Here is a 12,237-nt window from a genome sequence, read left to right on the forward strand (position 1 = left end):
TTATATCACAGGAGTCTTGAACTAGATGTAAAATGTAACTTTTAGACCAGACAATAGTGTAGCAGTTGTCATATATATATATATATATATATATATATATATATATATATATATATATATATATATATATATATATATATATATATATATATATATATACATACACACACACACACACACACACACACACACACACACACACACACACACACACACACACACACACATTGTTTTGAAAAAGTGTTTGCCCCTTCCTGAATTTTCAATTTTCAAGATCATCAAACTAATTTAAATATTATGAAAAGATTACACAAGTGAACACAACATGCAGTTATTAAATGAAGGTTTTTATTATTGAGGGAAAACAAAATCCAAAACTACATGACCCTGTGTGAAAAGGTGTTTGCCCCTAAACCTAATAACTGGTTGGGCCACCCTGAGCAGCAACAACTGCAGTCAAGTGTTTGCGATAACTTGCAATGTGTCTGTTACAGCGCTGTGGAGGAGTTTTGATCCACTCATCTATGCAGAATTGTTGTAATTCAGCCACATTAAAGGGTTTTTAAGCATTTTAAGGTTATGCCACAGCATCTCAATAGGATTCAGGTCAGGACTTTGACTAGGCCACTCCAAAGTTTTCATTTGGTTTTGTTTTTCTTCAGCCAATCAAAGGTGGACTTGTTTTGGATCATTGTCCTGCTGCAGAACCCAAGTTTGCTTCAGCTAGACCTAATGGGACACACACCTTCCAAAAAGTTCCACTTTTGTCTTGTCAGTCCACAGAGTATTTTCCCAAAAGTCTTTGGTATCACCAAGATGTTTACTGGCAAAACTGAGACCAGCCTTTATGTTCTTTTTGCTCAGCAGTGGTTTTCTTCTCGAAACTCTGCCATGCAGACCATTTTTTCCCAGTCTCTTTCTTATGGTGGAGTCATTAACACTGACCTTACCTGAAGCAAGTGAGGCCTGCAGTTTTTTGGATGTTGTTTTGGGGTCTTTTGTGACCTTTCGGATGAGTCGTTGCTGTGCTCTTGGGGTAATTTTGGTCGGCCGGCCACTCCTGGGAAGGTTCTACACTGTTCCATGTTTTTGCCATTTGTGAATAACGGCTCTCACTGTGGTTCGCACGGAGTCCCAAAGCTTTAGAAATGGCTTTATAACCTTTTCCAGACTAATAGATCTCCATTACTTTCTTTCTCATTCGTTTCTAAATTTCTTTGGATCTCGGCATGATGTCTAGCTTTTGAGGATCTTTTAGTCTACTTCACTTTGTCCTATTTAAGAGATTTCCTGATTGCGAACAGGTGTGGCAGGACTGGGTGTGGCTAGAGAAATTGAACTCAGGTGTGATAAACCACAGTTTAAACAGGGGGGCAAACACTTTTTCACACAGGGCCATGCAGTTTTAAATTTTGTTTTCCCTCAATAAAAAAAAACAACCTTCATTTAAAAACTGCATGTTGTGTTCACTTGTGTTATCTTTTACTAATATTTAATATAGTTTGATGATCTGAAACATTAAAGTGTGACAAACATGCAAAAAAATAAGAAATCAGGATATTATATATATATATATATATATATATATATATATATATATATATATATATATATATATATATATATATATATATATATATATATATATATATATATTCAAGCATTATGTTATAAGCAGAAGAAAATATTTCATGTGGCATCTGAATAGACTCTGTATATACAGCTTTAGAAAAAGAGAAGCTGAAGTTTACACAAGAAGAATGTTAGAGCGTTGAATCATTTATCAGCTATGTTCTCTATGGACTCTTGACAATTAAAGTTTGTAGATAATCTTGTGGAGATAAACCCTCAGAGCCTTATTCTTAACAATGTATAATGAACATTTCAAATAAACCATCATATCAAAATGTCACACTACCAAGGACCCCGAGTGCGACTTGGGGTTAAATGCATTGTTCATGAGCACAATGGCAGCTGTCAGAGGAAAGAGAGAAATGTTAAAGAGTTGTAGTTGATTGGCAAGTCAACATCCCTCATAGCTCTTAAGCATTCAGACCAGGTGCCTCCTGTTCTTGATGTGTAACAGTAACCCACTGAGATACTGAAGTGGACAGGTATCCCATTGGTTGTATATTTTCACTTTGTGCTAAGTGCTTTTTATTATGTTCAGTACATGTGACATGGCAGAAATGTCTCAGACATGACTACACTGTGGGATTGATCCCTACACAATTCTTATCTGGACAAAGTAGTTGCTGAAAATGAATGAATGAATAAATGAAAGAAAATAATTGACTCAGTCTAAGTGATGTGCTTGTATTGTCCAGTGGACAATTCTCCACCTCAGTATGTGGTAAGTGAGACCACACAGAGAAAAGATGAGCCCCAAAAAACTTCCGGCATGCTGGATAAAGTGCAATCAGTTGATTAACACTCCGGCTCATACTCACGTTCTCAGATACACACAAACCCAAGAGCACACTTCATCCAGAAGGCCAATGTAATGTAGGCTAGTCGCTAGGCAACTGTCTTACTCTAAAGCTACTCGAAACAAAAGGACTCACTCTAAAATCACTCTGTGCTGTGGAGTAGAAGATCCTTGGTGGAGAAGGGCAGCAAGCGTGGGCAGCATTAACTTTCTCTTCCAGCCAGTATTAGTCTGCCTGGAGATGCCACTGGAACAGCCATTAGGCTGCCAAATGAACCAGCTCATTAGACTACATTTTTTTTACATCAGGTGCTTGCTAATATAATTCAATAAACAAAGGCACTAGAGAGTTTGAAAAGCAGTGGGAGGAAGGAGTGGGGCAGAGAAAAACTAAAGAAGCTGAACAGGGTCCTTGTGTCATGTGCTGTTCATTGCTGTCATGCTCTCTTCCTCTTTTTCTCCCTACATCATTGATGGCTTCTTTCCCCTCCTCCTCATTATTGCACAAGTGTTTCCTTTCTGTCCAGTGCCGGCCATGAATGGGAGGCTAACCCATGTCACATGGCTCATGGCCAGGGTCAGATGCTCCCTGACAGTCGAGCTGTTCCGCTTCGTCAGGACTTTGGCGGCGCTTAGCTATGTCAGCTGCCTGGCCAGGGCTTGGGCACCCGTGGGCATCAGAAAGAGTGCTGGCACAAGACAAGTGTTCAGACCCACTGCCAAGCAGGGCACAGTGCTCCATTGGCTGCCAGGCCGTTAGCCTCACACTCACCGTCTCCCTCTCAGCCCTCTGGTGTGAGGCTGTGCCATCTGGCTTGTGTGGAATCACTAAACTTTATGTAACATTATGTGGCTGAAAAGATCAATGTGAAGATTTATTAGTGTATCACTAATACATTAGTTTTCACATTTAAATTCAGATAGTGTTGGGATGCTTGAATAGAAGACACACCTTAGTTACAAAATCCTAGTAACATATGTAAAAAAGAATAGTTTATAATCCAGTATTATTATTTTCTTGGCCAGTCCCAGTCATTTACTCACTACTAGGTAATTGCTTGAATTATCCCTACAACTCTGCTTACAAGAGTCAAGGCACACACATTCATTTTCTGTCCTCCCACAATGTATGTAGTCATGTCTGAGACACTTCTGCCTTGTCACATGTACTGAACATAATTAAAAAAATTATTTAAAATTATACACTGCGTTCAGACCCACAACATAACAAAATAGGCTATTGCAAAACATCACTAATTAAAGACCTAATTAACTTTAACCTTTGACCTAAATACTGAATCTGTGGAGGATTAGCAATTTGTGGTCATACGATCTTCCAGTGCCTCTAGTCTCTAAATAGTAATAGTAGTAACAGTGGAAATTTCCATTCAGGAGGTAGGGACGTGAAGTCAACAGCAGGCAGTAACAGGACCATTGTCTTCATTTAATGTTGTTATTGTTATGTCATTGTTATGAATGATGAGCTGTCATATTATCCATGTTAGTCTGTTTCCCTCCTTTCATGCCATTGGCAGGATGCAATATGGGAAAGCTTACACCTTGATTCACAACACTGAGAGAGTAGAAAGGAAGGGAGGGAAAGAGGAAGCATGAAGTATCCGCCATTGTGTGTCTGTGTGGGTGCGTGCATGCGCATGTGTGTGTGTGTGTGTGTGTGTGTGTGTGTGTGTGTGTGTGTGTTTGTTTGTATGTGTTTGTATGTGTCCAAAATGAGAGAGCACTATGAGTGTGTCTGCAAGAAGCCAATATTTTACCTTGGTCACTGGATTGTAGTGGGAGAAGGGAATGTAGAAATAATATAAAGTGGTAAAAGAAAGTTAATAAAAACTGGGAGACACTATGACAATCCAAACACCATGTTTGTTACACAATAAATAGAAATGCACAAGTTTGTGGACACCCGACCTTCATATATATATATTTCTTTATATTTTTTTTTTTACACATAGCTGATTGGATTGTAGGCTAAGCACTGATGTTTGAGGAGGTCTTTAGGTGTTCAGGGCAGTACCTTTGAGTCTTTCCAGTTATATCTTAGGGGCTTATTTTGTGCACAGGGGCATTGTCATACAGATGCAGGTTTGGGCATCTTAGTTTCAATGAAGAGAAATTGTAATACAAAACTGTAAGACATGTCTACGAGAGGTAGAGCTGCAGTTTGTACTCTTTTACACCATACATTAGAGGTGTGCATCAGGGTCCTATGGACAGCAAAAAAAAAAACCTGTCACAGGTGTGACTTACTATTTTTACTGTCATATGTTGGGATTACGTGCATCCATGACATTAATTGCCCTGGGGAATTATTAGACACAGTACAGTGTTCATGGGACACTAACTGTCCGAAATCATTTGTCTTTAGTGTTTTAAACTGATCAGGTTGCTATGCTTTAAATTACCTATGCATTTATATTTTTGGGGAAATACTGTAAGATTGGTTAGTAGAATGTATTAGGGGTGTATACAAATAAAAAATATTTGTGGCAGAGTGTGGGACTAATACTAATAATTCCTACAGAAGTAGACAGAATTGGGATCAAATAACAGTCCTGCACACCAACCTATGTAATACACCCTCAGAGATATTCTACAGCCTGCTGTTGTCAAGAGACAAACCCATGCCTATTGTGTTGTACACTCAGTGGGAGGTAGCCAGTGATGCCTACAGGATAATACCATCAATTCTACAGCAGGACAAGACTTGCAGTTTGTTTATGGGGTGTATCACCTATTGAGGCCCCACAGGTAGACTAAAAACTGAGTAATTTTTTGAGAATGTGCTCCTACCCACGCAAGGGGCTGCCGAAGGTACCAAAGTGCCTCACCAATGCCTATCTCTCTGCCCAAAGCCATGAAGTGTGACTCATGACAGAGTTTGGTAACTGGATATAACAGGTATGATCATGTTGGTCTGTCTGTGCTAGTACAACCAGCTTCCGGTTGTTGATCTTTCATAATTAGTATTGTGTTTCTCAAGAAGCATTTATACTTGCAGACTAAGGTGTGCACTCACCATGTAAAGGTTTATGTAAGAGTGTCAATTGAAATATTTAACCATTGTAATAGTTAAATGGCTCTTTTTTAATGGTTTGGTTTAAATTAACCTTAACCTTATACTATAAGAAAGTCAAATCTTCAATGGGACTGCTGTCTTGATTATAGACAAGAAATTATTTATTATTGCTAAATTTTGCTTATATCTATGATTGGTTCATTTTGTGGAACAGTTTGAGTGAGGTATTTTTCACACCAAATGTCTCTCCAGCCAGACTGGTTCTCTCTTACAATGATGGAGCCCAATCATTATGGCACCCAGTGGAGCAGATGGATTTGACTCTGGGCAATAGAAATATAGAAACTCTCATTGTCAGTTTGTAATTTGCCCCTGGCACTTGGGGTTTATATCAGTTCTGTGCTTCAATATGAGTCACTCAGGTACTGAAGTCGAATCCAACACTAAAGCAAGTGCTCATTAGGGAGGGATTTCATTCTGAGCATTCTTGTGTGCCATGGAAAATTGAAAAATAAAATGGAACTGCGTGATGTAGACACTTCACTCCATCTTTTCTTGGCCACGCATTTTGTGGCATATAAACATGTTTAAAAAGAAATTTTTAGACTATAAATTCCACATGCCAAATTTTGCATCGCATTTTACTGCAAATTTACTTAGCTGTGCAGAAAAGGTCAGGGTTGCCTGTGATTAATATATTATCAGTGACTGTTTAATTTTGTGAGATATCTGGTATTAGCTTGTGAGGTATGTATTTGCCTTTGTACATTTTGGTTTTCCACTGAAAGCTTTGGCGGTTTTGATTGGATGTGTATGTCTGTGTGTAATAGGAACACTAACACTACTTGCCAGAGGCAAACTATTTCCTGTGCACATGATATCGGTGATGTAAATGAGCTGGAGATCTGCCCAGCACTCTCCACCTTCACCTTTGGCCTAAAATGTGTATTGCTGTGTCTAAGGAGGGGCTAAGGATAAAAGCCAGGCCTCTGCTCTGAGCCTTATTATCAATCCCTGCTGTCGGCTTTACAGAGACCCTGGCAGAGTGTGAATTAGCATTCCACCCCTGTCCCAATGTGCCCTGGAGGACACCCGCTGATGTCATCTTAAAACACTTGCCTCACAAGTTATCAAAGGAGCGATTTAGTCTTATTACATGGCATTCAGAAGTTTACATTACTGAAATGCCTTTACTGGACAGCCTCTTCCTTTGAAAATTCTTATTTTCAGTAGAAGGCATGGCTAAACTTGTGGTTAGAAACATTTTGGAAGGGTTTTACAACTACAACCTTTCTATTTAATAAAGAAAATAACAGCAATTGTGTCATTCAAATATTTGTGAATGAGTATCAATAGCTGAAAATATATTAGATATTATAATATTAAATACATTTTATAATTAAAAAACACCAGTTTTTTTGAATGAGGATACTGAATTTAATTAGTAATAATAATAATCCCATAGCCTTACAGCCATGTGCACCTCATGGGTAAGGCAGCAGTAAGAGGAAACACCTCAGCCATGGATCAGATGTGACTGTGTCCTCCTTTCTTTCATGCTTTTTATTGAACCGATTCCAGTATTCACTGGCTGGGCTGATCGAGGGCCCTGTACCATGACCACCTGCACTGCTTCTACATTCCTTCTGTCCAAACAGTACAGTGAAGGGAAGGGCCATCATTGGAAACACCTGGGCTCGTTCATTAGCACATACCCTGCTGTCCTGGCTTTGTGCTGGCTACCACTAGGCATAGGCCAATTCAAAGCACAAAAGAATGAATGACATACGACATACACTTGCAGATAGAGAGCTTTCACTTAGTACCATACTGTTTTCTAAATTAACAGTGTTCGTTTAGGACCTAATGGGAAGCATAAGCGCCGAGGTGTTTACTGAGATTTAGTTATGTTTTTTCTGTTTATTGTTTTTGTTGATTGGTTGCGTTGAAAGCACATTATTGCTTAGTAATGTTATAAACAAATACAATTTCACAAGATGGATGTAAATTGTGGAAAGGATGTTATATTCAGATATAATTGCACTGAAAGTTGGAAAATGAAATGTAGACAATGCTGCTGAGAAGAACAGATCTGTGCTTCTAGGAAGCCTCAATACTGTAAATGTCTCAGTTAGACTACTCAAGAATCCATGTATTTGTAGAGAACTTCATCTATGTTTGACTGTAAGCCTTTATATAATTTAGAAAATACCACAGACTCCCAGTGAGGTGGAAATGGAGGGCAAATTATTGTTTTGTGTCAACTTTTAGATTAATGCTATTTTTTTTGTCACTGATTTTTCATTCAGTTGGTGTGTGAGAGAGAGACAGAGACAGTGCCTCAGTGTGTGTTCTGGGAAAAGGACCTTCCAGATTAATAATGGTGATAAGGATAGAGCACACTGTTGTCATATGCAGGATTCTATTTTTGTCCTTAGCAAAATTTTGACAGTCTGTCAGGAGTGTGTTGCCCTACAAATTTCATCACTGAAACCATGTGTGTTCAAATAGAATTCTCTTTCCTGTATAGAATCCTCCAAGAAATAATGAGAAATACTCCAGTGTATGTTTCATTACTTTTTATTGTGTTCTCACATTTATTTTAAACAATTAATAAGAGTTGGTTACTTACCTATTCATATAATGGACTGATGAGCATTGTTGGCCAGCCTGAAACCCAGCAGACAATGTAGCTGTAGATTGTACCACACAGAAATCTACATTGTATGCCAGGTTCGGGACAGCACAAAAGAAGTCATCATTCGCCCTCGCAAAGTGATGGGCTTCTGCATGTGCAAAAGATTCACATTCATTATTTCTCAGCCGTCAGCAACTGAAAGCATTCACACAAACCCAGCCACTATGACAGCCTAATCACACAAAGAATGTGACATCTTGCCTTGTCCTTTGTCATCAAATCACTCAAACTGCATCTTCAACAGACAGACAAGAAACAATGGCTTGATCCATTCATTGGACAATACCACCATGTCAAAACAGAAGTCTGAAATAATTTCTAGTTGCTTCAACAACATTGTTGCATGCAGAGTGTGTGTCAAATTATTTAGAGAAACAATAAACCAGAAACACAATAAACTAATAAAGATGTATGAAGAGGTCAAATTCTGAAACACTTTTGGACAGTTAAATGAAATAACGAGAGCCAGGAAAGCCTTCCAATACAGAGAGAGTGCTATTCTTTGAATGACAACACAAAGTCCACATGCTACACAATTGGAATGGAATGTGCCAACAGGAAGCGCAAAATGCCATCAGAGACCCAGTAGCCAGATGTAGCTGCTGATTGCAACACAGGATCTACACTGACTACTGAGCAGCTCATGAGCAAACCAGTATAGCACAGAAAACAGCCTTTGTTGGAAAACGAAATCATCTTCAGGGCCTGTTCATCCTCGCTCACTGAGAGAAAAGAGATAAGGTTTGGTGGTTAGAATTTGTGAACAGAGCCATTCTTTCTTAATGCAAACATGCACAGAGGGACAACAGTAGGTGGAGGATAATTTCATGATGGGCATTTTTAAACACACTGTTAAGGCTTACAAATAGCTCTTATTCATCCCCATTAGCCTGCAGATAAGTAGGCCTACAAAGAGAAGCTGTGATTCTTTTAAGAATGAAGCACTTCTCTTAACCAGGTAGACAAAGCATTTTGTTTCAGTAATACTTTTGTTCAGATATGATAACATAAGTGAGTGAGTATGTGAAAGTTGGTGAAGGCTATGATTCCAAACAATATACCAAGTTTTTGAACCCTAGGACTCCTAGGACCCAGCAGTGGGTGAAGTCTTACTCACTAATTACCCCTTGCATGTCCAACATACATTTCCTAGTACATTCAGTAAATCCATTCATTCATTCATTCATTCATTCATTCATCTTTAACAACCACTTTATCCTCTTTAAGGTTGTGGTGGGTTCAGAACCCATTCAAGGAACACTGGTAGGACTACATCCTGGACAGGACACCTTTAAGAAAAAAGTATGCCTGACTTGGTGTACCAAAATCTGGTTTTGTTCAAACAGTTTAAGACAAGCTGAATCATGTAGACAGCTCCACATCCTCATTAATGGCTCCAGCTCAGCATACCTTAGACCTTGTGACCATTTGATCAAACATTCTTGGCCAGCTGATGGTCATTTGACTCTAATTTTTCTCTGTTATGGAAACTGTTCCCACCCATGTGCCCCTGTCTAAATTCTAGAACAATGTCCCTGCTAACTGTCAGGCTCCAGAAAACCGAGGCTAGCGAATTCTTAGGATCGAAGTTTAAAGGCGCTCAGTGACCTACTTATACCACATGGCAAAAACAGATTCAAAAGTAAGAGATACCATATAAGTTGCACAAATATAGCTATAAGGCTGGGTTTTTAATAATTAGATTACCACTGTGCTAGGGCAAACTTGTTTTGAGTGCACAGGAAATGGGAACTTCTGAGTTGTCACTTTAGAAATGCTGATGTAAAAATTGCATTGTTGACTGAGTGAAACCTGTGTTAAGACACTGTCCACCACAACATATACAGTTACAATACACATTATTAAAAGGAGAAATGATCGAGCCATACTCATATAAAAAAACACTTTGAGCTATCAGCTGAAATATGTGCCAAACATCAACAAATTGGATCTTTTCCGTGTGTGTGGTGGGGGAATGGGGGGAAAACATAGCCTGATGTTTTCTAGGGAGGTATTTGCTTCTGGCTGCTACACTGTTGTATGCCCCAGGAGTGAGCCACAGTCTCAGTAATGATCTGTAGCCATCAGGCACATTTTGGAACATTCCATTCATAACCTTCCAGGTCTAGTGATTACCTCAGGAGAGTTGCAGACAATACAAGGAGAAAGAAAATGCTAAAGGGCTTCAGGGGGCTATCCTATATAAGTCGATTTCTAAATTGCTTTCCTAGATTGTACAGTAAGTGCATAGTGAATTAAACCCAACAAATCAATAGTCTTCGAATTACTTCAAAAACCTGTGGTATAGTTTAATGTTTAGTGGTTATATCTAATCATAAATTACTAGATTGTAATTTTATTTTGTAACTTTATGACATTTTACCCCCACGCACACACACACACACACACACACACACACACACACACACACACACACACACAAACACACAAAAGGTTAAACAATAATTGAATGAACGACATTTGAAGTCTGTACTAGATTCAAGCATGTAATTTCCACAGAAGTTCTAGAAATTGGTAAAGAAAGAATACAAAAATAATATAATATATAAAATGTTTCACTGTTCTTACCCAAGAGGTAGAAGATGGCATAATCACATATGAAACTGGAATGTGAACCCTCCGAACCTGTAAGAAAGAAAAAATATATAGATGTATAATATACTGAAAAACCCAATTTCTAAATACAATATCAATACTACCGGCACATATTTATTTGTTGATTTCCTTTTAGTGCTATGTAGACAGTATTGAGAAATAAGAAAATGACTATCTGGGAAATTTTGAAACATGTCAGCTTTCATGTTCAGTAGATGATGCTCAATCTAATTCACCAATACTCCACCAATACTTTATTGCGAATGGGTACGTTTGTATTACCAAAAGCCTTTTCCTCCCAGCATCTCCTCCCCCACAATAGGATCCACTGAGAAGCAAACAATAAGCTAGATTTTTCAAAAAGGAGTCCTTGTGGAAGACTTTGATAGTGCTGAATTTTAACAACGCTGAAGCCATAAGGATTTGTAGATAAATACATATAATATATATAATATATACATAAACACATTTGCATTTTTACTACCAGAACCCCAACTGTTCAAGTCCTCATAAATGCATACTATGAACTATTTGGAAAGATCAAATTATGCAATACTATTAATAGTATTGACTGTCTGTAATGACTTCTTTGCTGGCAGTGGATCTATTGATGGTGGAGTAGATATCTGGCAAATCTACAGCTTGCTTTCTGGGTGCTGCTCCTCACTATTTTTACTATCATAGCTTTAGGGCTAAAAATGGGAGGGCATGGTTTAGACTGGGGAGGGGGTAATATCCTTGCTGGTATGGCTATTCCTAGAGCCCCAGCCTGTTACAGTTGATGTGGGTTTCCTCTAAGATGCTTGAGAGATGACTGGGCCTGACCACATCCACTTCTGAGCAACAGCCGAGCCCCTGACCAGAGTTTTGTCCACGTGGTCTGCCACCCAACAGGAACTGAATCATTGCCCTTACCCACCAGAGTAGGTGGGGCATCAAGTGGAGTGGAAAGGAGTAAGTATGAGTAAAGGGGTTTGTGTGAACATGTTCCTGTTTGGGTGCAAAGCTAGGGTTACATGATGCAACTTTTATGCAACTTTTGTTATTTGCAATAGAACTGCACTTAAATTACAATTCTACCTTATGCAATTCACATTAGGCAATTTCCAATCAGTGAGCTCAATAAAGCCAGATATAACCAGGTAGACAAGTAAATAAACACATTTGTGGAGAAAGTATGGCTTAACATCTAATTTGTCTGACAAAATGGCAACTGGTGTCACAGAACAAAATCACATAAATGATATGTATATTTTTTATAGATGTCCACCATTAACAAGACTTAAGAGAGAGGCTGATACTCAGCTTATGGTTCTTTTTACTTGAAATGACACGGTAAGATAGCATATACTTCATGAATTAATGCACTAACACAAACTACCGCCTGTCAAACCCTGTGTTCATTAATGTTCATTGCAGCTAGAAAGAGGTGAAAACTGTCCAAAAATGATATTTCCTTCA

General features: G+C 38.6%; 1 long non-coding RNA gene across 2 annotated transcripts in view; it reads right to left on the reverse strand.

Annotated features, from left to right (window-relative positions):
• Positions 1-8,026: 8,026 nt before the first annotated feature.
• Positions 8,027-12,237, reverse strand: part of LOC310723255 — a 28,717-nt gene continuing 24,506 nt past the window's right edge. For both annotated transcript variants that reach the window (XR_014532624.1, XR_014532625.1), the window contains 2 exons: positions 10,750-10,806; positions 8,027-8,882 (listed from right to left, as the gene is read on the reverse strand). This is a non-coding gene — a long non-coding RNA (uncharacterized lncRNA). The remainder of the gene's footprint in view (positions 8,883-10,749; positions 10,807-12,237) is intronic.

The sequence above is a fragment of the Silurus aristotelis genome, assembly GCF_946808225.1.
Source record: "Silurus aristotelis genome assembly, chromosome: 3".
Taxonomy (NCBI): Eukaryota; Metazoa; Chordata; class Actinopteri; order Siluriformes; family Siluridae; genus Silurus; species Silurus aristotelis.